At 47.1% G+C, this 23,185-nt stretch overlaps 1 protein-coding gene across 7 annotated transcripts in view; it reads left to right on the top strand.

The window, feature by feature from the left end:
• SLC45A4 (solute carrier family 45 member 4) overlaps nt 1-23,185 on the top strand; it is a 148,484-nt gene that overhangs the window by 45,959 nt on the left and 79,340 nt on the right. For 2 of the 7 annotated variants that reach the window (XM_079984284.1, XM_079984280.1), the window contains exon 1: nt 783-973. The exons of 3 other annotated variants lie outside the window; for them this stretch is intronic. The gene's annotated coding sequence lies outside the window, so the exon portion shown is untranslated. Of the gene's footprint in view, nt 1-782; nt 974-6,298; nt 6,320-23,185 lie in introns of those variants that run through there. 2 more of the 7 variants (XM_079984286.1, XM_079984283.1) reach the window with 1 other exon arrangement.

Below are 23,185 nucleotides of genomic sequence, written 5' to 3'. Positions count from 1 at the left end.
CCCCGACCCTGACACGCACCTGCACGTCGGAACGGGGCGCCGGGAGGGGTAGGAGGTGTTTGTGTGGGAGGGATTGCGGAGGAGCGCGGTCCACAGGGCCCTTCTGACCCCCGACCCTGACACGCATCGGCACGTCGGAACGGGGCGCCGGGAGGGGTAGGAGGTGTTTGTGAGGGAGGGATTGCCTATCTGCACACGCAAAACGTGCAATGCCGGGGATCCTTCCCCGCACCTTTTGCCCAGGACAGAATGCACCCCATTCTAAGTCTCCCCCGGCGCGAGCATGCAGCGCTTGCCTCTGCATCCCCCGAGGAGCCGTCCCTGCCCCAGCAAAGTGCTTGGCGATTCCTGCCACTCGCCCCCGCCATTAACTCTTCCCGTGCCCCTCTCCCTCCCTCTGATTCCTAGCAGGCGCCCTTCCAGCAGCCCCCCACCTTTTGCCTGGGCTTTGCTAATAGGATGCTGCAGCGTCACTGGGCTCCGCAGGTTCTCCCACCTTCGCGGTGCGCGCGTTCTATTTCCTTGCGAGCGTAGCCAATCGGCGCGCTGCGGGGGGAGCCCTGCCCTCCCCCTCATTGGCTGGCTGGCCGCCTCCCCTCCCCTCTTTCTCTCGCCCTTCGCTCCTCAGGCGCCCCCTCCCCGCTCGCTCCCCGATTTGCATATTCATGAGGCGGGCGGGCGCGAGGGAGGGGCGGAAGCGGAAGCGTTGCGCGGAGACGGTTTCCGAGGAGCCGAGGGTATAAAGCGCCCGCCTGCGCCGCCCGCCGCCCGCTTCGGAGCCCGCTGCCGCCTCCGCCGCTGCCCGGTCGCCGTGACAGAGCCCGACGCCCGGCCGAGCCGCCCGCGACCCCGACCCCGGACCGTGACCGGACAGGACCCGGCCCCAGCGGGCCAGCCCGGCGCAGCAAGCAGCCCGCCCCTACGAGGGGGAGCAGCCGGGCCCCGGCAGAGCAGCGCGCTCCGGCAGGAGCAGGTACCGGCCGCGACCCTTCTGACCCGCGACCCTGACACGCATCGGCACGTCGGAACGGGGCGCCGGGAGGGGTAGGAGGTGTTTGTGTGGGAGGGATTGCGGAGGAGCGCGGTCCACAGGGCCCTTCTGACCCGCGACCCTGACCCGCACCTGCACGTCGGAACGGGGCGCCGGGAGGGGTAGGAGGTGTTTGTGTGGGAGGGATTGCGGAGGAGCGCGGTCCACAGGGCCCTTCTGACCCCCGACCCTGACCCGCACCTGCACGTCGGAACGGGGCGCCGGGAGGGGTAGGAGGTGTTTGTGAGGGAGGGAGAGTGCAGGCGCACCATCCATACAGCCCTTCTGACCCGCCGCGACCCTGACACGCACCTGCACGTCGGAAAGGGACCCGGGAGGGGTAGGAGGTGTTCGTGCGGGAGGGAGGGAGACCACAGGCGCGCCATCCATACAGCTCTTTTGACCCGCGACCCTGACACGCATCGGCACGTCGGAACGGGGCGGCGGGAGGGGTAGAAGGTGTTTGTGAGGGAAAGATTGAGGAGGAGCGCGGTCCACAGGGCCCTTCTGACCCGCGACCCTGACCCGCACCTGCACGTCGGAACGGGGCACCGGGAGGAGTAGAAGGTGTTTGTGAGGGAGGGAGAGCACAGGTGCGCTGCCCACACGGCCCTTCTGTCCCACAACCCTGACACCTATCTGTGTATAGGGAGAGGTGGTTTGGAGTGGGGGCTGGAGAATTTCCCCGAGGCATGGAGGGCAATGGCACACCATCCACATGACTCTTCTATCCCGCATCCCTGACGCTCACCTGCATGTTGGAACAGACTGCCAGGGGTGGGGTGTTTCCTTGAGATGCAGCATCCACACAACGCTTTTGTCCCATCCCTGACACGCACCTGCACATCGGAGTGGTCCAGCTACAGCAGTCTTCTGTGTTGTTTGCCCCCCATAGCAGTCTGGAGGGTGGGCATAAGGTTTTACAGCTTTCCCTGCTGCTGAATGCCCCACCCTGAAACAGGTGGCATTTGGAGGTACAGTGCCTCTGTCCCTGGAGGTTTTACTCAGCTGTTGAAGGTAAAATTGCTGAAGATTACCAGAATATCAGGGGTAGAGTGATTCTGAACTTGTATGTTCTATGCAGGGTTAATGTAAACTCCTGAGAACACATTTATTCAAATATGTGCTTGGCTACATTTTGAAGAAAATAAAGCAATCTTTAGGATTTGTCTTCGATGTGTATTCTAGCCTTGCAAGTTGCCTTGTGTTGATGGGGTTAGTGGTTAAAGTGTTTGGTCTGGGATACCAGGGTTCAAATCCCCACTCAGCTGATGTATCTCACTCCGTAACTTTGGGTCCGTCACTACCTTCCCAGCCTTTACCTACCTCACAGGGTTGCTGTGAGGATTAAATTGGGGAAAGGGATGCCACCTTGAGCTCTTTGGAGAAAAGGTGGGATATAAATGCAGTACTAAAATTATGCCCAGTATTTTGTTTTCGATCTTGGTCTGTCTGGTGCTTGTAGGGAACCCACAAGCAAGGCCTAAGAGCAGCCAGCAGCAAAAAAATTGTGCTCTTGGAATATGAAAACCATACAAGTAAGTCCTGGAATTTGGTGTGAAGACACATGAGGCCACCACCTTCGTTGAAGCTAACCAGGTTTGGGTTTAGTCCATGGGTAGGCAAACTAAGGCCCGGGGGCCAGATCCGGCCCAGTTGCCTTCTAAATCTGGCCCGCGGATGGTCCAGGAATCATCATGTTTTTACATGAGTAGAACGTGTGCCTTTATTTAAAATGCATCTCTGGGTTAATTGTGGGGCCTGCCTGGTGTTTTTACATGAGTAGAATGTGTCCTTTTATTTAAAATGCATCTCTGGGTTATTTGTGGGGCCTGCCTGGTGTTTTTACATGAGTAGAATGTGTGCTTTTATTTCAAATGCATCTCTGGGTTATTTATGGGGCCTGCCTGGTGTTTTTACATGAGCAGAATGTGTCCTTTTATTTAAAATGCATCTCTGGGTTATTTGTGGGGCCTGCCTGGTGTTTTTACATGAGTAGAATGTGTGCTTTTATTTATTTAAAATGCACCTCTAGGTTCTTTGTGGGGCATAGGAATTCATTCTTTTTTTTTTCTCCCCAAAATATAGTCCGGTCCCCCATAAGGTCCGAGGGACAGTGGACCGGCCCCCTGCTGAAAAAGTTTGCTGACCGCTGGTTAGTCACTGGATGGGAACCACATTTATGTCACCTTGTGGGGGGGGGGGAGTGGCATGTAAACATAAGGAATAAAAAGAATGAGTGAGAAGAATTTTTTGGTGTCTTTTTTGGTGCCTTAACGTGGCTGACAACTCCATAGCCCCGTGTGGATTTACCAGTCATTCCCTGCCACAAACCAGTTAATCTAAAGGCTGCCTGATTTGTGGTTTTCTCAAATATATATCTGTCGGACCAGTGGAGCAATTCAGGGAACCAAGCCCACATCAGGGTGGGCTTAGGGATCAGAACTCCTTGAGAAAGAGAGTGGTGGAGGAAGGGACCCAAAAGGAAACATGCAAAGGAGTGTCTTAGGGGAGTTGCCTTGAAAGAGGATTTCATGGCTGGGGAGGGGGCATTCTTATGGAAACGTGTGTGTATTTGAGTAGGGGGTGTGTATTTGAGTAGGGGGTCCTTTCTAGGTCTGCAGTTCTTTGAATAGCAGATTCAAGAGAAGGGACCCTAGCAAATGGGGTTCAGAAGAAGAAAGGTTGGAGTGTTGTTGGAGAGGAGGATAAGGCAGAAAGGGGGCAGGTGAGTTTGAGAGGCAGGGTTTTGGGACAAGGGAGAGAATTGGGTTTGGTGGGGGATGCAAGAAGACAGCCTGTGGAAAAGAGGGAAGACACATTTTTTGAACTATTCTTGAGATGTTCTTCAAGGGAGTTCAAAAAGGTGAGCAGAATCCCAGCGGGCGAGTGAGAAATAACTGCAGAAGCAAATAGTTTGTTGCGTGTCCAAGTGTGTTGGTTGATGGGAGGAGATAACTGGGGGTGGGTGGAGATCATAAGGCTGTCTGATAAGGTAAGAGAAGAGGAGAAGAGATCACATGTTGGATCTGTGTGTGGTGCATGCAAGGGGTGAGAAAACCGACCCTAGAAAAACCAGGGGCTGAAGGGGCTGTAAGAGAACTTGAGAGAGAGAGAGGAGAGATTCTTATCTCTGCAAGGTCAGGTTGAGGAGGCAGGATGAGTTAAGTGTGAGCAAAGGTCTTGGGGTTTGAGGCAAGGAGTTTCTTTCTAAAGCAGGATGTGCAACAGGGAGAAAAGGGAAGAAGCGAGAAGTAAATAAATGTGTCGATCCTGCAAAGGAGAGTGAAATGAGGGAGGAACTTTGCTCCTTGTAGTGCTTGAGTCGGCAACTGTCAGAACAAACTTCGAGGGCAGAGTACAGGGTGGGAAAGAATCACAGGGAAGGTTGCAGTGACTTTTGGCAAAGGGGGAAGGGTTTGGGGTGCAAGAACAAGAGGGGTGCAAAAGCCAGAGAAGTGGAAGGGGAGAAAAGTCTTGCAGGTAAAGAACTGCTGGTGTGTGGAGTGTCCTGTGTAGGTGACCAAACAGGGTGATTATAGGAGGAGGTAGCAAAGCATGAGAGAGGGATTTTTTTGCCATCCTGAGAGGCATCTGTGTCCAGGGCGGCTGTCTACCAGCTCCACCTGGTACGCAGGCTGAGACCCTACCTGCCCGCAGACTGTCTCACCGGAGTGATGCATGCTCTGGTTATCTCTCGCTCTACGTGGGGCTACCTTTTAAGGTGACCCAGAAACTGCAATTAATCCAGAATGCGGCAGCTAGACTGGTGACTGGGAGTGGCCATCGGGACCACATAACACCGGTCCCGAGAGATCTGCATTGGCTCCCAGTATGTTTCCGATCACAATTCAAAGTGTTAGTCTGACCTTTAAAGCCCTAAACGGCCTCGGTCCTGTATACCTGAAGGAGCGTCTCCACCCCCATCGTTCTACCTGGACACTGAGGTCCAGCGCCGAGGGCCTTCTGGTGGTTCCCTCCCTGCGAGAAGCGAGATTACAGGGAACCAGACAGAGGGCCTTCTCGGTAGTGGCACCCACCCTGTGGAACACCCTCCCTTCAGATGTGAAGGAAATAAGCAGCTATCCTATCTTTAAAAGACATCTGAAGGCAGCCCTGTTTAGGGAAGTTTTTAATATTTAATGCTGTATTGTTTTTAACACTCGATTGGGAGCCGCCCAGAGTGGCTGGGGAAACTCAGCCAGATGGGCGGGGTATAAATAATAAATTATTATTATTATATCTACTGGGGGAGTCTTGGAGGGCAGCTTTTGGTATGCATTAGCTTTATATGGAGACGTGGCTTGTGGGTCATTAAATCATAGAATTGTAGAGTTGGAAGGGACCACGAGGGTCCTCTAGTTCAACCCCCTGCAATGCAAGAATCCTTTGCCTGACATGGGGCTCAAACCCACAACCCTGAGATTAAGTGTCTCATTATTTACCAACTGAGCTGTTCCAGATGTAGCCTAGCGGGTCAGCCGCATCGTATCTGTTGCACCCAGAATGTGTATTGGGTTTTCCCTTTCAGTGTTGGGGACCTTCCCCGCGTGACAAAATTTTGTTGGGGTTGGGCAGGTCTGGTAGAAGGGAGCAGAAGCTTAAACTGGGTGTCATCTTTAAACCCAGCAATCAATCCTGTTTTGTGTCACTTTGCCTGTAATGCAAACGGTCAATTCATTTTGCTGATCAGGGTAAAGTGCTTCAGTTTGCATATTTGTGGTTTGAACCCAACGGGGGTGAAATTCTTTGCCCCCGTATTATAAATATGCAGCAGTAGCTGCATAGGATTTCTGAAAACAGGCATTCCAGACCTAAAAATACAAAAGTAATTTCTGTGTGTGTGTCAAAGATCTCTCAGATATTGTTTGGAATGTTGTACCCGAAGCCACATGAAATATATTGAGTTATTTAGGCATGGCTGAAGTGTATTTAAAGAGAAATTTCTTCTCGGTGTTGAGGGGGAAAAGGCATGGTTGACCTTGAGGCTGCTCCTGGAAAAATGCAATTTGTTTTCTTGATAACTATCTCCACAGTCCATAACGCTTTAACTGCATGTTATCCTTACATCAGATCCTTCACCCGTTATTTTCGTTGGTGTTGTCAGTGATTCCAGCTTTAGAGGAACTAAAAGCAGCGAATCTGGTGGTGCACGTGGATTGAGAGGCTGATTAGCTAGCTTGCCTGTTAAGAGGAGGAGGAGGATCTGCAAAGAAGCTCAACAGCAATGCTTGCCTCTTGTGCGTACTGTGTTGACTGATACCCAAACTGAGGGTTTGGTCTACAAAGGTATGTGGATGCCCACTTGCAAACTGCCCATTACCTAGAGTTGTAGCGCTAATGGTATTATCCCTTTACTGCCATTTAACTTCTGAAAATGTATGCATTTAAAATGGCTTGCACGGCACTCTGCTCTGGCATAATTATCTGTCTGATTATGATCTGTATCGCATTGCACTGCCTGGCTTAAGCACTGCTGGTAACATTTGCTGAAAATCAGCCGCATCTTCTGCTGCTTGCTTTCGGCGCAAGTGGGCGGATATTGGCTTGGCTTTGAAACAGAAGGGTGAGTGTATCTCTAAACAGTCTGATAACTGGGAGGCGGGGGAGATTCGTAAGCTGTCATACTTGCTTCACAGCATTCGGTTAGTGTGTTTATATGTGCACTCTGCTCTGCCGGGTACATAGTATTCTGCCCACAGTTGCTTCATAGAGCAAGATAGCCTTGCTGGCCAGAACTGTAGCAAAATCGCCAGCCTTTGGTCTAAGAGTCCGTGCTTTTTCGAGTGAGGCTGCACAATTGGGGCACTATGCCTTTAAATGAATAGCTCATTTGTAATGAACACTTCAGAGCCAATCTTCCTTAAGGAACCGGCTCGGAACTCCAAAGGGAAAATTGTACAGTTTATGGGTTTCTGAGCAATCTTGTTCTTTACAACAAAGAGTGAAGTATCTCGAGCTTCATTTATGTTATTCAGGGCTACTTTTTACTGGGGCCGCTGCCAAAAAGATGACAAACGCTGATGCCGAAATGCAGGCACTTAAAGGTAGCAGCAGCAGCTGTTGTCTTGGAAATAAACATTAGGCTGGGGCTTTCAGGAGCACAGTTTTCATTTAGTGGGCATTGGTTGTTTTTCTCAAGCAGTCGGGGAAAAGGCTAATAAGTCAGGCAGATGCAAATACATAGATGCTTTGGTTTACACGTTCAGAAAAATGAGACAGAATTCTGAGATGATAGAATACATGGTACGATTTGAGATTGCCAGGGATGAGGGATCGGTTTTGAATGCTGCAGCACATTAACAAAATATAAAAATCGGGGAGCAACTGGGGATGATTTCTCTGTTATCTGCATGCTAGTTTTCTACTTAAGGGAGCTTTTATGTGCAATATTGCTTAAAAATGGGGTTTGCATGCACACCCCCGCACTTGCGTCCTGAAGTGGTACATTCCAACTCACAAATTTACCATCTCATTCTGCTGCAAGTGTTGGCTGGGTCTGACACTGTCAGGTCACTGGTCTCTCTTCAGTCTTGGGCCGGGGTCTTTCCCCCCACTTTGCTACCTGAGATTCTTTCACTGGGGATGTCAGTGACTGAATCTGAAATCTTATGCAATGCAGGGCGTTAGTTCTGCCGCAACGGGCACACTCCAAATATTGCATTTGCACTCGACATTTCTTTCAGAGAGTTCATCTGGCATTGTAGCTTAATATAATATTGCCCCAGCTGTACAACTCCCTTCTTGCAAACTCAGGGGAAGGTTACATCATAGTTTTTCAGCTGTTGCTTGCACAGTGAAGGAGCCTGAAACCAGGCATAAACCTAGCTTATATAGACTGCTGTTGTTGTGCATGCTTCACAATTCAGACTACTTATTCAAGCAGAAGAGGCAGCAGGAACGAATAATCCTGTGTTTCTGCAAGTGTTTTTACTTGGCTTTGTTCACCACGTGGCTCTTTCACCGTGTTGTTCGCTTTCTGATTTGAGTGCATTGTGCTTGGATTTATTCATACGTCAGGCTTCAAGAAGACTGCGGAGGTTTAGCACTTTTTTCTGTTTTTAGCTGATTTATTACGGAGCCTCCATTTTTATATAATTTCAGAGGGTAACTTACCGCAGCTCGGCCCTTTACAGGGTAGTTCAGGGACTGTTCCTTAAAAATGCAGATTTCACCAACTCTCTGAGACAAATGGTTCTACGGGTGAATTACTTTCTCTCCCTGCCTAATTAGCTTTGGCTTTAGAACATAAAATGATGCAAAGCTAGAGTGGTGAGTATTCATAGTTTGAACCATCCCGTGTGAAGGGAGCAAGGTGAGAAGTTTATAGCAGCTTCTAGAGTTCATGTTCACTTTCTAAGGATTTGGGGCTATGATTACCAGCGAAGAGTACTTAAAGATCTCTTTATGGAGACTACTTTAACATAAGCTCTGCGAGGAATTTTGCAAATGCCAGGATAAAAGCTTAAGTTGTTAAAGCCCAATGTAGTTGGAGAAGCTGGCACTATTTATACCTCATATGTGCTCGGCCTCCCTTTTAAATTAAGCAGTTCCCCTTTTGCATATTAAGATACTCAGATGCTTAGCCAAGCTCACTTTCGTGGCCCTTTTTTCATCAGACCTGTCTTGCAGAGTAATCCTTCTTGACTTCTTACACCCTGCATTCCATCCACTTGGCTGGCTGAAGGACTGAAGTTCACCCCAAGGTCTGGGGCCATTGCCAAGGTCTTGGAAAAAAGATGTTTGTTTATCCTAGGAGAAGATGTCATTGGCTTGGCAGCTCACAGGCTTGCCAAGCTTGATTGTGGACTTTGATTGACTGCATAACATGGCCTTTTTTGTGCTTTTACTGGCCCCGTGCTTGGCTTTTAAACTTGCAGATGGAAACGGGGAAAAGCATCTCATGTAGCTAATCTTCATTTGCCATAAACGTAGCCAGCTTCTGATGTGTGGCATTGTGTGAACGATCTACTAGATGGTGATCACATTGGTGTATTTGACCAGTCTTATTTCTGCTCCTCGGCATAACTGCAACTCTAATGCAAGAGTTTGAATCATGTGTCCATGCTTGACACTACCAGTTGTCAGCATGGGGAAGAGCCATAGCTTATGCTCTGCATGCAAAAGGTCCTAAGTTCACTCCCTGGTGCCTCCTTGTAGGGCTGGACTCCTGCCTGAACTGCTGGGCTGGACTCCTGGAGGGCTGCTGCCAGTCCATGTTGACAATATCAATCTATATGGACCAATGATCTGACTTGGTGTAATGCAGGGTTTTTGTTTTGTTTCTCCTACGATGTGCTCTCTGCATACCTACTAGGTGTGATCTTGTATTGCACCAGCAGGTGTCTGCTTCTGCAAAGGGACTTCTTCAAAACCTACACCCCCTCTGGCCTCCTAGTTCTGCTCCAAAGTCTAGCAGAACTTTTGGAGCACGGGGACTGGAGGGGGAAGAAGAGGAACCGAAAGCCCCATTGCATAGGTGGGTTTCCGTTTCACAAGCAAATAGACATAGCCGGCTATTACCTATTATTTTTATTTCTCACTTGGGCTGGATCTACACTGATGAAAAAAGTTATATAGCTCTCAATGCAATTTCCCATTGCTGATGGGTCACTACTCTGCAGCGCCCTCTGGTGTCACATTTTTATAAGGTATTTTTGACGTTATAGCCAACCAGTGTAGACCCGTCCTTCATCAACCATTGTTCCCTCCTGTATTTCAGGTTTAATGTCTCTCCTCCATCTGCTTCATGTAGGCTTTCATTTGTATAATATCCTGGCTCAACAATCCAGGTTCCTTGTCTAATACTTGTATTTGCTGCTACAGACTGCCGTGGCTACAGTTCTTTAAAGTACAGTGAGTTAAGTTATACTGAAACTAGCTTTTAACTTTGACAGCTCACAAAACACTAATTTTGCATGCAAGTATGGTTAGAATCTCTGACATGCTGTAATCAAGCCTTGATCTTGGACAAGTGTTATTTATATGGTGCATATATCAAATACCTGTTTTTAACCAACACTTTGTGTTTAGATATGCTATATCAGACACACACTAAAAAGCTAACATTTGAAGAAGCCCTTGGTAGTGCAGTGTTCAATAATTTTAAAATACATTTTAATGACTTTAAAAAGAATTCAATGTATGTAATCTCTTTTTGTTGCTGTTTTTTTAAAAAAAACCGAATGTGGTATTTCACTATAACAATTGTAAACAGTTAACAATTACAATTTTTAATCTACGGTATTTTATATGAATGCGTTCCAAATTTCATTATACTTGTCCATGCAAAGTTGTCTCTATAAGCAATCCACTAGTAAGGTCTTCAACACATTGAATAAACAGAGTTGTATATTTATCTTTCCAATGCAGCAATACCAGTCTTTTGGCCAGATTAAGGGTACAGAGAATCCATTGTCCATTTCTCAAATTCCATGTAGTAGGTGTATGGTTCAAAAGAATATTGTCCTATGAAAAATTTAGCCTTTTTCACACAGTTATACTTACATTAATCCACTATTTTCTCCCAAAACTTAGTAAGTGTAAGGCATTGTTAGAAACATGTGTTTTAAAGAAGCATTATGCTTATTACATCTCCAACAAAATGCTGTTTTAGACAGTTCTTTTCTATGTAAACATAGTGTCCAATAAATTCTAAATATTATTTTCTGTTGTATAACTCAGGTCCACTGACAGCCTTGCTGTCCAGGCAACATAGGAACCTCCAATTCTTTATTCCATTCATTTCTTAACATCTGCATCTCAAATTGATTTATTGATAACAATTATAAACAAAAGGTAATCACTTTTCTTTTCTTTTTTTAGTTTTAAAGTATTTAGCCACTTGTTCTAGTATCTCAAGCATCTTAGAAACTGAAAATGCTGCTGGTCCAAACAAAGTTGTTAATAGAATGTTGTAGCTGCAGATACTGCCATTGGGTTACATCCAACAGCTGATATTTATCTCTTAATGCCACGTATGTTAAAAATTCATCTTTCGATTTAACAGTAATTTCATGTATGTCTACATATATGAATTGGGAAATATTCCAAATTTCTTAGGTGCATGTTAAGGACCTCCTAGCCACCCGCAGTTTCCTGTGGTTTGACAGCACTTGCCCTTGTTCTGGGTCCAAATTCAGGCAAATCAGTGGACGAAAGGGGTGACAGGGAGGCTACATTGATCTGTGTTGTCTTTTGAAGTGCACAAGGGAAGGCTCGAAGGGAAGCAAATGCGTAGAAAAAGTTTAGAGTTCTTCTCTTGCATGCATGTTCGTTTTGAATGCATAGGGCATCCATGAGAACTGCCGTTTTAAAGCATTTCATCCTTTGCCTGCAGTCCCTCCCAGCAGAAGCCCTGCATAAATCTGATGTCGATCGCTTGGCTCTTCCCTGAAAGCTGCTTCCATTAACATTATGATGTCATGGAACTTTAGAATCCTAATGTTTTCTGTTACGGAGTCATCAGAAGCTAAAAGCATCCCTGCTTGAACTTCAGGCAGGCCATCGTTGTTAGGGCTCTTTGGGATGGGGATGGTAATTGTTCTGGCAAACACAGTTCCATTCTGCTAGTTCGTCAACCTGACTCTTGGTTGCACTATAGAGATGGGCTGTTGTGGACTGCGTGTTGGAAGGAAGCAAATCTTTCCTGCCACAATAAGCTAACGTGCTGCAAGGTTCTGGTCACTGAAACTTTTCAAGCCAGGGGGCAGTTTGCCCAGTCCTGCCCTGTTTCAGTTCAATCACAGCTGCAGTGTGTAGCCTCATCTTTTGGAAGCTGTCAGAAGTATTTTGCAAGCCAGGCTGATTAGATTGGAGCTGGCCTAATTGCATTCCCCTTGGATCACTTGTCTCCTTGCATATACTCCTGCCCACATCATATGCTACAAGGCTTCACATATTTGAAATTCCATCTTGCTTCTTCAAGAAAATCCAGGGAGTAAACAAGATGTTACATTCAGTCATGGCCGGTCGGCCAGGATCACCGTTCCAGAAAATGTTCCGACGACAACACCCCACATCCCCTGACACATAGATTAGTGCTATGCAGGCAGCAGTGTTAAAAACTCAAATATATAAGCTAGGTGCCCAATAGCTCCTTAAACCAAGGTTTCATCACCAAAATGGAAGACGTGTTATTTTTTTAAATGATGGACCGACTGAGATTGATTCTCAGTTAAACATCTGGCTAGTTCGGATGACAACCCTGAGCTAGGTTAAGAGCTTTGAGAAGTGAAAGAAGAAAAGTCACTTGATCCAAGGACAGTTCACACATATGCCTGTGCCAACCCCTTTTTTTTTTGTTAATGGTGACTGCTCCTGCTCAGGCTGCGCAGAAAAAGCAGTTTGGTTCCAGAAATCCATTCCGAAGGTGCAGATAAAATGTAACTGAGAGAATTCTACAGGATGTGGTTGGTACTGGTGTGTGAAAACAGCCGGGGTATGATCCCCAGGCGTGCACCTCTAGATGGTGGAGATGTCAGGTGCCATCCTGGAACCCAGACATCTTCACTTGGTTGCAAGTGATCGAACGCCGGGTGCAAAATGCGCCTGGCGCCTGGCTAATTTCAAACACTGGAGTCAGCCACTGGTGGGTATATTTTTTGTGATATCTTTGTGGTGTTTCTATAGCAGTTTAGATTTGAGCATCAGTCTAATATCATATTTCTAGGGACGCGGGTGGCACTGTGGTCCAAACCAGCAGTTCGAAAGCGCGTCAAAATGCAAGTAGATAAATAGGTACTGCTCCAGAGGGAAGGTAAACGGCGTTTCCGTGCACTGCTCTGGTTTGCCAGAAGTGGCTTAGTCATCCTGGCCACATGACCCGGAAGCTGTCTGTAGACAAACGCCTGCTCCCTAGGCCTATAGAGTGAGATAAGCACGCAACCCCAGAGTCGTCCACTACTGGACCTGTCAGGGGTACCATTACCGTTACCTAATCGTATTTACAGGTGTGAGGAATTCTGCAGTGAAGTATTAAAGCTTCAGCAAGTAAAGCATGGCAAATAATTTTGGAAAGTGTGGAGCTTGGTTGTACTAATTCTCCAGCTAACCAGCTGGTGTAGCTTTTTTAAAATAGCATAGTAATGGCACAAACACTTCTTAATTGCTGGGGAAGATTTCAAATGAGTTCCAAACTAGACGTGACTTCAAAGTTGTGTTAAGTGTGCCAGTTTTTGTTTTGTTTTTAATGCAAATAGAAGGCACAGAATATGTTGGTCTTTTGGATCTCAGCATGCCTCTGAAAGTGACACGTTCTTTGGAAATAATTCCCACACTGAAATCTAGTTTGACCCTTACAGTTACCACGAAGCCAGAATATGTGGAATTTGCATAATTGGTAGAATGTTAACAACAGGGAGTTTTCATGAAAATCGCCTGTTGCGAACCCCATTTTTAAAATGGTTGGTAACACACTATTGTGCAAGTTATTCCTAATGGCCCGTACCTATAATCCCCATTGGAAATAACTTTAATAGAACACAAATAGCTTTCTGAAAATAAGCAAAGATTCATCTTTACAAGGTTTGTCTATAGGAACTGGTTTTGTTAAAGGAAATGTATCAATAAGCTGTTGCCACTTTGGTCCCAGCGAATACAGTGGTACCTCGGTTTAAGAACAGCCCTGTTTACAAACTACAGTCATACCTCATGTTACGTCCGCTTCATGTTACGTTCTTTCAGGTTATGTCCCGCGGCGACCCAGAAGTACCGGAAAGGGTTACTTCCAGGTTTCGCTGCATGCGCAGAAGCACAAAATGACGTCACGCGCATGCGCAAAAGCGGCGAATCGCAACCCGCGCGTGCACAGATGTGCCGCTGTGGGTTGCGTTCTTTTCATGTTGTGAACAGGCCTCCAGAACGGATCCCATTCACAACCAGAGGTACCACTGTATTCGATTTACGAACTCCACAAAACCGGAAGTAGTGTCCCGGTTTGCGAACTTTACCTCGGTCTCAGAATGGAAACCGAATGGTGGAAGGGCACTGGCGGCAGGAGGCCTCATTAGGGAAAGCGCACCTCGGTTTAAGAACGGTTTTGGTTTAAGAACGGACTTCCGGAACGGATTAAGTTCGTAAACCGAGGTACCACTGTAAATGTGTACTCTTGTGCCAAGTTGGTCTAATCTAGTGACTCCTCCATGTTATAACTATCTACCTGTGGAAGGTCTAGCTTGTGTGAGAAATATTTAAATCTAGCTCTTCCCTTTGGTATGCTAGTCTTCTGCATGCAGGGAGATGCTTTTCTAGGTGGAAGAAAACTCACAGCATGCTGTTTTCCCGCCCATAGGCTGAAACGGCAAAGGAGGGCTTTACCGTATGTTTTTGTTGAGCATGTAGGCTTGAAAACAAAACAGCTCAATTTCCCATAATATACCGGTAGGTCTCAGATTTGGGGAAGAAACCTTGTAAAGCGACGATGATTAGCTTTTCACGTACTGATGCTAATTAAAACCTTAATGTCAACAGTGTGCTTGGCACTGCTCAGAACTTAAGTGGCGGGGCCTCTGCCAAGAGGAATTGTGGTGTACAATCAGGCAAGCTACCTTGTTCCATAATTTGCACTAATTCTAATCTTAGATCATATTCTTTGGAGACGATCGGGCTCTCTGGTGATTGAAACTTCTAGTCAACAAGCCTCAGCGGTTAAACCCTTGAACACAATCCAGCAACTCTGGATGCTGTGAAGCCAGCATTTGCTTTTGGGGGGGAACCCGAGCGATCTCTGTCGAAATTGAGGGTGTACTGCACTTATCCTCAGGTTATGGCTTCCGGATTTAGTTGCAATTTAAATCCTCGCATGGTTATGTCATTGTAGTTGCTTGCTTTGTAATTAGCATTCGATAATGACTTACCTGGAGGCTTATAAACTTACATACTATTATGTATGCTTAAAGGCCTGCAGACCAAAAAAAATAATGTTTAATTATTCCAAATTGGAACTTGAGCTTTCCTCACACCTTCAAGCGCTAGTTATGTGCATTTCTCCCCAGGTTGCCTTCCCTGCTCAGGCTGCTTCATCTGGCCTGATCTTTTGCCCTAACTACTGTGTAATGTTCTCTGTTGCAAATATAATTTTCCTGGGCTTCCTGCTGTCTTCTATGCTCCTTGATTTGCCCCTCTGTGGTCAGAGTACTGTTACTCCCTCGGATGTGAAGGTAACATGGCCGATCATCATTGATAGATGCCTCGCTCTCATTGCCGGAGTAGATTTAAGGCAGTTTTGTATTTAAACACTTAGCTGGTAGTCCTAGGTGACATGGAAATCCATGTGGTTGAGTATAGCTGGAGAAAGGCCTTCATTGCACCCAGGAGCAGCATGCAATTGTCAATAATAATAATAATAATAATGTTCCCACTTGACCTTTGGGGAGTTTTCTGAGTAAGAGCAGCTCATGCCCTGAAGATTGCCAGCTGACACTGTCAGCAAATGGATATTAAGCGTTCCATTACTGACAGCTAAAAGCATGTTAGAGATCTATGCTCTGGGCTGGTTCTCAAGGTTTAAAAATGGGATATGGGGGAGGAAGACCAATTTAATGAGGTTGGTGTAGAAGTAATGTTTTAAAACTCCAAATGCAGGATGTTCAATTCCCTAGCTATATAGAGAATGTGAGGAAGAAAAGACAGTTTGAAGCCTCAAAGTGCTTGCGCTAGCCAGAGGCTTCTAAACGTAAATTTGGCTTGCACATTTCAGATATTGGGATCCACAAATTTGTTTCATCATGGAAGGTGTCCTTCCCTGTGTTGTGAAACATGATGAGTCCCTTGCTCCCTGCCTCAAATCGAGGATCCTCAGAACCTCATCTCACTCTGCACTTTGGGATAGCAGCTCCAAATGTGCCTCCAAAGTTCAGTGTGAACTCCAAGAAGGACCCTTCCCCGTTTCCCTGAGTCCTGGTATCCAGATCATCCTTTGTGTAGTTTGATGGCAACCTCCATGCACTCATGGTTGTAGCATTAAAGTATTAAAAGTTTCTTTGACGTGGTGATCAATATCAAGTTGTACTGATCTTTCAGTAGGGGTGAGAAGTGGAGTTTTTCGCTGGAGTCTCCATTAACTTGTCTGCCTTTGTTTAAAGGGGAACAGTAATGTTTTTGTAGCCGAATATGACACTCGTGTTTTGCTGACCCTGCATATTTTCCCTCTTCAGCTGGCGAGCCTTCTGTTGCACGCACTGCTGGCTCATTAAACGAAAAACAAAAAAGCCCAGTGACTTCAAAACAAGTCCATTATCAAGTGCCAAATAACTGGAGGGGAGGGGCAAATTTAAAGACAAACTTCATGAAGATGGTCTGTGCACTTAATTTTTCCCATTCTTGCCTTTGGTTTTATCTGATTGCTCTGCCCTGGCCAGTTTCCAGTATGCTGTGGTTCAGTCACTCGGTGCCGTGTTCCAGAACTGTGAAGCTGACCACCCTGGCAGTTAATTTCCTGAAAACTCTGATCTTTTTTGCAGTAGTGTGTTTTTCGCACAGAACCTGCATTTGCTGCTGTAGAAAATGCTCCTCTGATACCCGATAGGAATTTGACATTAAATGTTGTTGAGGCAGGAGCTGGGAGCAGATGCATAAAATAAATTCCAGTACTAGCTTTGCATTAGCATCTTCCATTTTTTGTTGGGACACATGCATCAAGTTAAGAAAAGACAAGTGGCACAGCGTCTAACTTCAAAGCTGTCGCTGGCCGCAGTGCTCTGTGAATGAGGATGCGGCATCTTTTTACCCCCGCATCTATACAGTGGTACCTCTGGATGCAAACGGGATCCGTTCCAGAGCCCTGTTCGCATCCTGAAGAGAATGCAACGTGCGCAGGTCGCAATTTGCCGCTTCTGCGCATGCGCGTGACATCATTTTGAGTGTCTGCGCATGCAGCAAAACTCGGAAGTAATGCGTTCCATTACTTCTGGTTCACCGCGGAGCGCAACCCAAAAATGCTCAATGTGAAGCAACTTTAACCCAAGGTATGACTGTATAGTGCAAGCCCTATATGGCTGGCATTGGCCCAAGCTGTTTGTAATTCTGGACACGTCCATCAAGGCAGTGTTGGGACTTGGACCTCTTGGAGACCTGGGGACAGTCTGAGCTGTGTCCAGGGGATATGAGAGCCTCTGTATTCATTGCTTGCCCTTGTTTCCCCCTCTTCTGATAGTGAGTGGGAGATGGCAAAAGTAACTCTGTGAATCTTGAAGCAGCGGAACGTCAACACCAACTGTCTTGGAGAAGTGGAAGCTGACATTCTCATTGACCCCGGTAGCAGCAGTGGCCTTCATGCCATCAGAAACCTTCTCTAGCAAGTGCTCCTTCCCTGTGTCTTTACAGTGTAAAGAAATGTGATGATTGAATGCCATACTCACTTTTCAGGAAGGCATGATATATTTTCTCTGTTGGCTTATGTTTACTAGTAAAGGGATAATAATAATAATAATAATAATAATAATAATAATAATAATAATTTATTATTTATACCCCGCCCATCTGGCTGGGCCTCCCCAGCCACTCTGGGCGGCTTCCATAGAAAGCAAAAATACAATAAAATATCACACGTTAAAAACTTCCCTGAACAGGGCTGCCTTAAGATGTCTTCTGAATGTCAGGTAGTTGTTAATCGCTTTGACATCTGCTGGAAGGGTGTTCCACAGGGCGGGCGCCACTACCGAGAAGGCCCTCTGCCTGGTTCCCTGTAGCTTTACTTCTCGCAATGAGGGAACCGCCAGAAGGCCCTCGGCGCTAGACCTCAGCGTCCGGGCAGAATGATGGGGGTGGAGACACTCCTTCAGGTATACTGGACCGAGGCCGTTTAGGGCTTTAAAGGTCAGCACCAACACTTTGAATTGTGCTCGGAAACGTACTGGGAGCCAATGTAGGTCTTTCAAGACCGGTGTTATATGGTCTCGGCGGCCGCCCCCAGTCACCAGTCTAGCTGCCGCATTCTGGATTAGTTGTAGTTTCCGAGTCACCTTCAAAGGTAGCCCCACGTAGAGTGCATTGCAGTAGTCCAAGCGGGAGATAACCAGAGCATGCACCACTCTGGCGAGACAGTCCACAGGCAGATAGGGTCTCAGCCTACGTACCAGATGGAGCTGGTAAACAGCTGCCCTGGACACAGATTTGATCTGTGCCTCCATGGACAGCTGTGAGTCCAAAATGACTCCCAGGCTGCGCACCTGGTCCTTCAGGGGCACAGTTACCCCATTCAGGACCAGGGAATTCTCCACACCTGCCCACCTCCTGTCCCCCAAAAACAGCACTTCTGTCTTGTCAGGATTCAACCTCAATCTGTTAGCCACCATCCATCCTCCAACCGCCTCCAGACACTCACACAGGACCTCCACCGCCTTCACTGGTTCTGATTTAAAAGAGAGGTAGAGCTGGGTATCATCCGCATACTGATGAACACCCAGCCCAAACCTCCTGATGATCTCTCCCAGCGGCTGCATGTAAATGTTGAAAAGCATGGGGGAGAGGACAGAACCCTGAGGTACCCCACAAGTGAGAGCCCAGGGGTCTGAACACTCATCCCCCACCACCACTTTCTGAACATGGCCCAGGAGGAAGGAGCGGAACCACTGTATGACAGTGCCCCCAGCTCCCAGCCCCTCAAGACGGTCCAGAAGGATGTTATGGTCGATGGTATCAAACGCCGCTGAGAGATCCAGCAGAACTAGGAAACAGCTCTCACCTTTGTCCCTAGCTCGCCGAAGATCATCAACCAGTGCGACCAAGGCAGTTTCAGTCCCATGATGAGGCCTGAATCCCGACTGGAAGGGATCCAAATGGTCCGCTTCTTCCAGGCGTGCCTGGAGTTGTTCGGCCACCGCTCGCTCAATCACCTTGCCCAAGAATGGAAGATTTGAAACTGGGCAATAGTTGGCCATCGTGGCCGCATCTAAAGATGGTTTTTTAAGAAGCGGTTTAATAACCGCCTCTTTCAGCGGGTCTGGGAAGGCTCCCTCACGGAGGGAAGCATTCACCACCCCACGAAGCCCATCGCCCAGTCCTTCCCGGCTAGCTTTTATAAGCCAGGATGGGCAAGGATCCAGGAGACAGATGGTTGGCTTCACTTGTCCAAGCAGCCTGTCCACATCCTCGGAGGTAACAGATTGGAATTGATCCCACTCAACTTGACTAGACAGAACTCTAGCACTCTCCCGCCCCGGCCCTGCTCCCACGGTGGAGTCTACTTCTTCCCGAATCTGAGCGATTTTATCTGCAAAAAACTTTGCAAAATCATTGCAGGAGAACATGTGGCCCGTACTGGGCCCCGATGTTGCAGGTGGTTCCACTAAATTGTGAACCACCTGAAAAAGTCTCCTGCTGCTGTTTTCTGCAGATGCAATAGAGGCGGTGAAGAAATTCTTCTTCGCCGTCGCTATCGCCACTTGGTAGGCTCGACGTTGAGCTCTAACCTGTGTCCGGTCAGATTTGGAATGAGTTATCCGCCACCGGCGCTCTAGCTGTCTCAACGATTGTTTCATTGCCCTCAGATCCGTGGAAAACCACGGGGCTCTCCGGGCTCCATGCAATCGGAGAGGGCGCTTCGGAGCCAAACAGTCAATAGCTGTGTGTGTCTTGGATGCTGGCTGGGGTGGTCCCAGATGAATGACTCAGAAGTCTGTGTTGTTGCTCTTTGCCTGGTCTGTAGACAAACGGCCTATTTTTTTATGATTTAACATCCTAGTTGTTCAGGCAATTTCTACTTAAGCACCAGCTTTGTGATAGCTACACCTCTGTTCTGGAGGAGGCACATGTCTCCCTCGGAAAAAAGTAGGTTTTCTGTTGCCCTCCACCTTTGCATGAAAGAAAACAGTGGAGATATAGAAGGATGCTGGAGTCTCTGTTCTCTGACTTACTTTTATCCTCTGATTTGGGCAGATCTTAGAGCTTGTGACTGATAGCTGGAAAGCTCAATGATCACCATACTAATTTTTATGTCGCCAAATGAAACTGGAGACAGCTGCTTTGTGTGCATAATTTGATGCGCATAAGGAGCTCTAGTTATCCTGGAGTCCTCTTAGGGCCATGGCGTAATGGGTGAGGACACAGCAGAGGGGCTCAGCCCCCTGCTCCTTGCAGGACGAGGCTGCAGAAATCGTATTCCTACAGTGCCTCCAGGCTTAGGGCTGTTCAATATCAGGACAGATTTGCCTGTCTGCCTGCAGACTTGCAACTTATAATGATCAGGGTGGCAGTGAGGGCACAGGAGGAAGAGGAATATTGTTTTTAAAAAAGGTGTGGGGGTGATTTAGGGTGGTAGATTTGACCCATGAACCCTGTACATGTAGACAGCTGAAAAGCAGATCTACCTGTTTTTAAGATTACCAATATTTAGTTAAGAACATCTGAAGAGCCTGCTGGATGAGGGCAAAGGGCTATTTGCATCTTGTGACCAATGAGGATTCACCAGAGTGCCTTATTTAAGTGTGTTCATTGTATTTAAACAAGCAAGTATGCACAAGTGCTCAGCATCTAAGGCACTCCTTTCCTGGAAAGTTCATTAAAACTTCCAAAGACAGTGTGAGGCCATCTGGTTAAACAGAGACTAAACAAATGGGTGTAAATTTTGTAAAATACCGTATTTTTCGCCCTATTGGATGCACCGTCCCATAAGGCGCACCTAGTTTTTTTGGGGGGAAATAAAGGAAAAAAAATATTTCCCCCCCCAGGCGCGGGGCTGGGGCGGGGGAGGCCCGCCCGAGCTTCCCCCGACCCCAGCCCCCTAACAGGCAGCTCTCTGCAAGCTGTGGGAGCCCAGCGCTGGCTCCCGCTGCTTGCTGAGAGGTCCGCGAAGCCTGGACGCGCTGAGCTCAGCGCACGCAGGCTTCAGCACGCAGGCAACTCTCCGCAAGCAGTGGGAGCGCTCCCGCTGCTTGCGGAGAGTTCCGCGAAGCCTGGAGAGCGAGAGGGGTCGGTGTGCACCGACCCCTCTCGCTCTCCAGGCTTCACCGAAAGCCTGCATTCGCCCCATAGGACGCACACACATTTCCCCTTCATTTTTGGAGGGGGAAAAGTGCGTCCTATAGGGCGAAAAATACGGTAGATTTCCTTCCCCCTGCCTGTTTTAACTGCTGCACATCCTTACTTTTCTGGATTCAAAACACAGACTTAAATAGCTTCCTATTATTTCTTGGCCATGGTATTTAAGCTGTTAGTTTAAAACTAGTGTTAAATTTGGTCTACTGGTCTAAATAATATTTCTGAGCTGTGTGTTTCCCCCCGCAAGTGGTCTGGGTTACTTCTCTAGCAGCTTAGAATGCTGTCCTACTCTAGCGTAGTCATATTTAATTCACAGAGCAGAAACATTGTATAACAGGGAATAGCCCAAATTATTCATAGCAAGAGGCATGCAGAAATATGTTGTAAATTGTTGTTGGCATTCGTTTATCTTGAGAATCACAGTGCCTGCTGTAGCTGCAGAGACCACTAATGTGTGATGCCAGATAGCTTGCAAACCTCTTTTGGAAGCACTGATGTCATAGAATCATAGAATCATAGAGTTGGAAGAGACCACAAGGGCCATCGAGTCCAACCCCCTGCCAAGCAGGAAACACCATCAGAGCACTCCTGACATATGGTTGTCAAGCCTCTGCTTAAAGACCTCCAAAGAAGGAGACTCCACCACACTCCTTGGCAGCAAATTCCACTGTCAAACAGCTCTTACTGTCAGGAAGTTCTTCCTAATGTTTAGGTGGAATCTTCTTTCTTGTAGTTTGGAGCCATTGCTCCGTGTCCGCTTCTCTGGAGCAGCAGAAAACAACCTTTCTCCCTCCTCTATGTGACATCCTTTTATATATTTGAACATGGCTATCATATCACCCCTTAACCTCCTCTTCTCCAGGCTAAACATTCCCAGCTCTCTTAGCCGTTCCTCATAAGGCATCATTTCCAGGCCTTTGACCATTTTGTCAGGCTTCTGATTACTAAATTGTTGATCTGAACTTGATGTTTCAACACGGTTGCTTCATTTTCACTTCCGTTTGTAAAAAAAGAAAGAAAACAGAAAACAAAACGCAGCTTAAGCAAGTTTTGCTTCCTGACTGTCTCGCCACACCACAAAGCTAACATGTATCTTGGAAATACATGTTTAAAATGCTACACTTTAGTCTAATGCAGAATGCTTTCTTAATCTGCCTGAATGAGTCATTTCTCTACTGATAAATTGAAACATTATTTATATAAACAGATGAATTTTGCTCCGAGTCTCCAACCCTTTCATTCAGAAGTTAGTTAGTTTCTTAGTTTGTTTAACATTTACCTATACTCTTCCTTTTCCCCTGACCGGGACTTTTGTGAACAGATCAATTGTTTTTGACCTGGGCTTGTAAATATTCCTCCTATCCATGTGAAGTTTTGCACTGAGACTTGTCGGCAGAGTGTGCAGCAGTTCAGGGATAAGCTGGGATTTTGGTGATCTGCCTAATAACGTAGCGTTTATTGTGTGCATCATTTTCTGGACAAGTTCCAGAGCTACCTATTGTAACTGAACAGGTGACGCGAGAAACTGGCCCTTTGAACTCTGGAAGATAATAGTAGTCAGGCTATATAACTGCGGTGTTGAAATAGTCCTGTATTCTGTGCTGAGGACAACAAAAATCCTGTGACCTCAATACATTTTTGCAGACAAAGAGAATTTCCTTATTTCTGCATCATTCTGCTCGAGTGAAGAGAAGGCATGCTGAGCCCTGAACAGTGTTCAACACCCAGAGACGTCCAAGTTTCTGAGGCCCTCGCTGCATGTTCTCAGATTTTATCTGAGAGGTGGAAATTTTTAAAACACACCTTATAGATCTGTAGTTCTCCCACTGAAGTGTTAAATCTGTGTCTCTGACCTGTAGGTCATACAGTTTCCCTGTAGGAAAAGGAATATCTGCTCTTAGAAAACTCATTGGTATTATGGGAAGCTAGGGACGGTGAAGCAAGCCAGACGAAGACTAGAGTGCAAGTGGTGCAAGTCTCCCTCTGAATCTGACTACAGTCGAACTTCTGTTTACGTAACCCTCTGGTTATGTAAACTTCGGGATGTGCGCGTGGCAAACTCGGAAGTATTTTACCAGGTTTCGCCATGCGCGCATACGCAGAAGCGGTCCTCAGGTTGCTGAAACCTCAGGATCTGACCAGCCAGACGGATCCCGCCCGCAACCGGAGGTACCACTG

This window comes from Podarcis cretensis, assembly GCF_951804945.1.
Source record: "Podarcis cretensis genome assembly, chromosome: 7".
NCBI classification, from domain to species: domain Eukaryota; kingdom Metazoa; phylum Chordata; class Lepidosauria; order Squamata; family Lacertidae; genus Podarcis; species Podarcis cretensis.
Note: the sequence above shows the minus strand (reverse complement) of the source record. Positions and strands in the feature narration are given on the sequence as shown.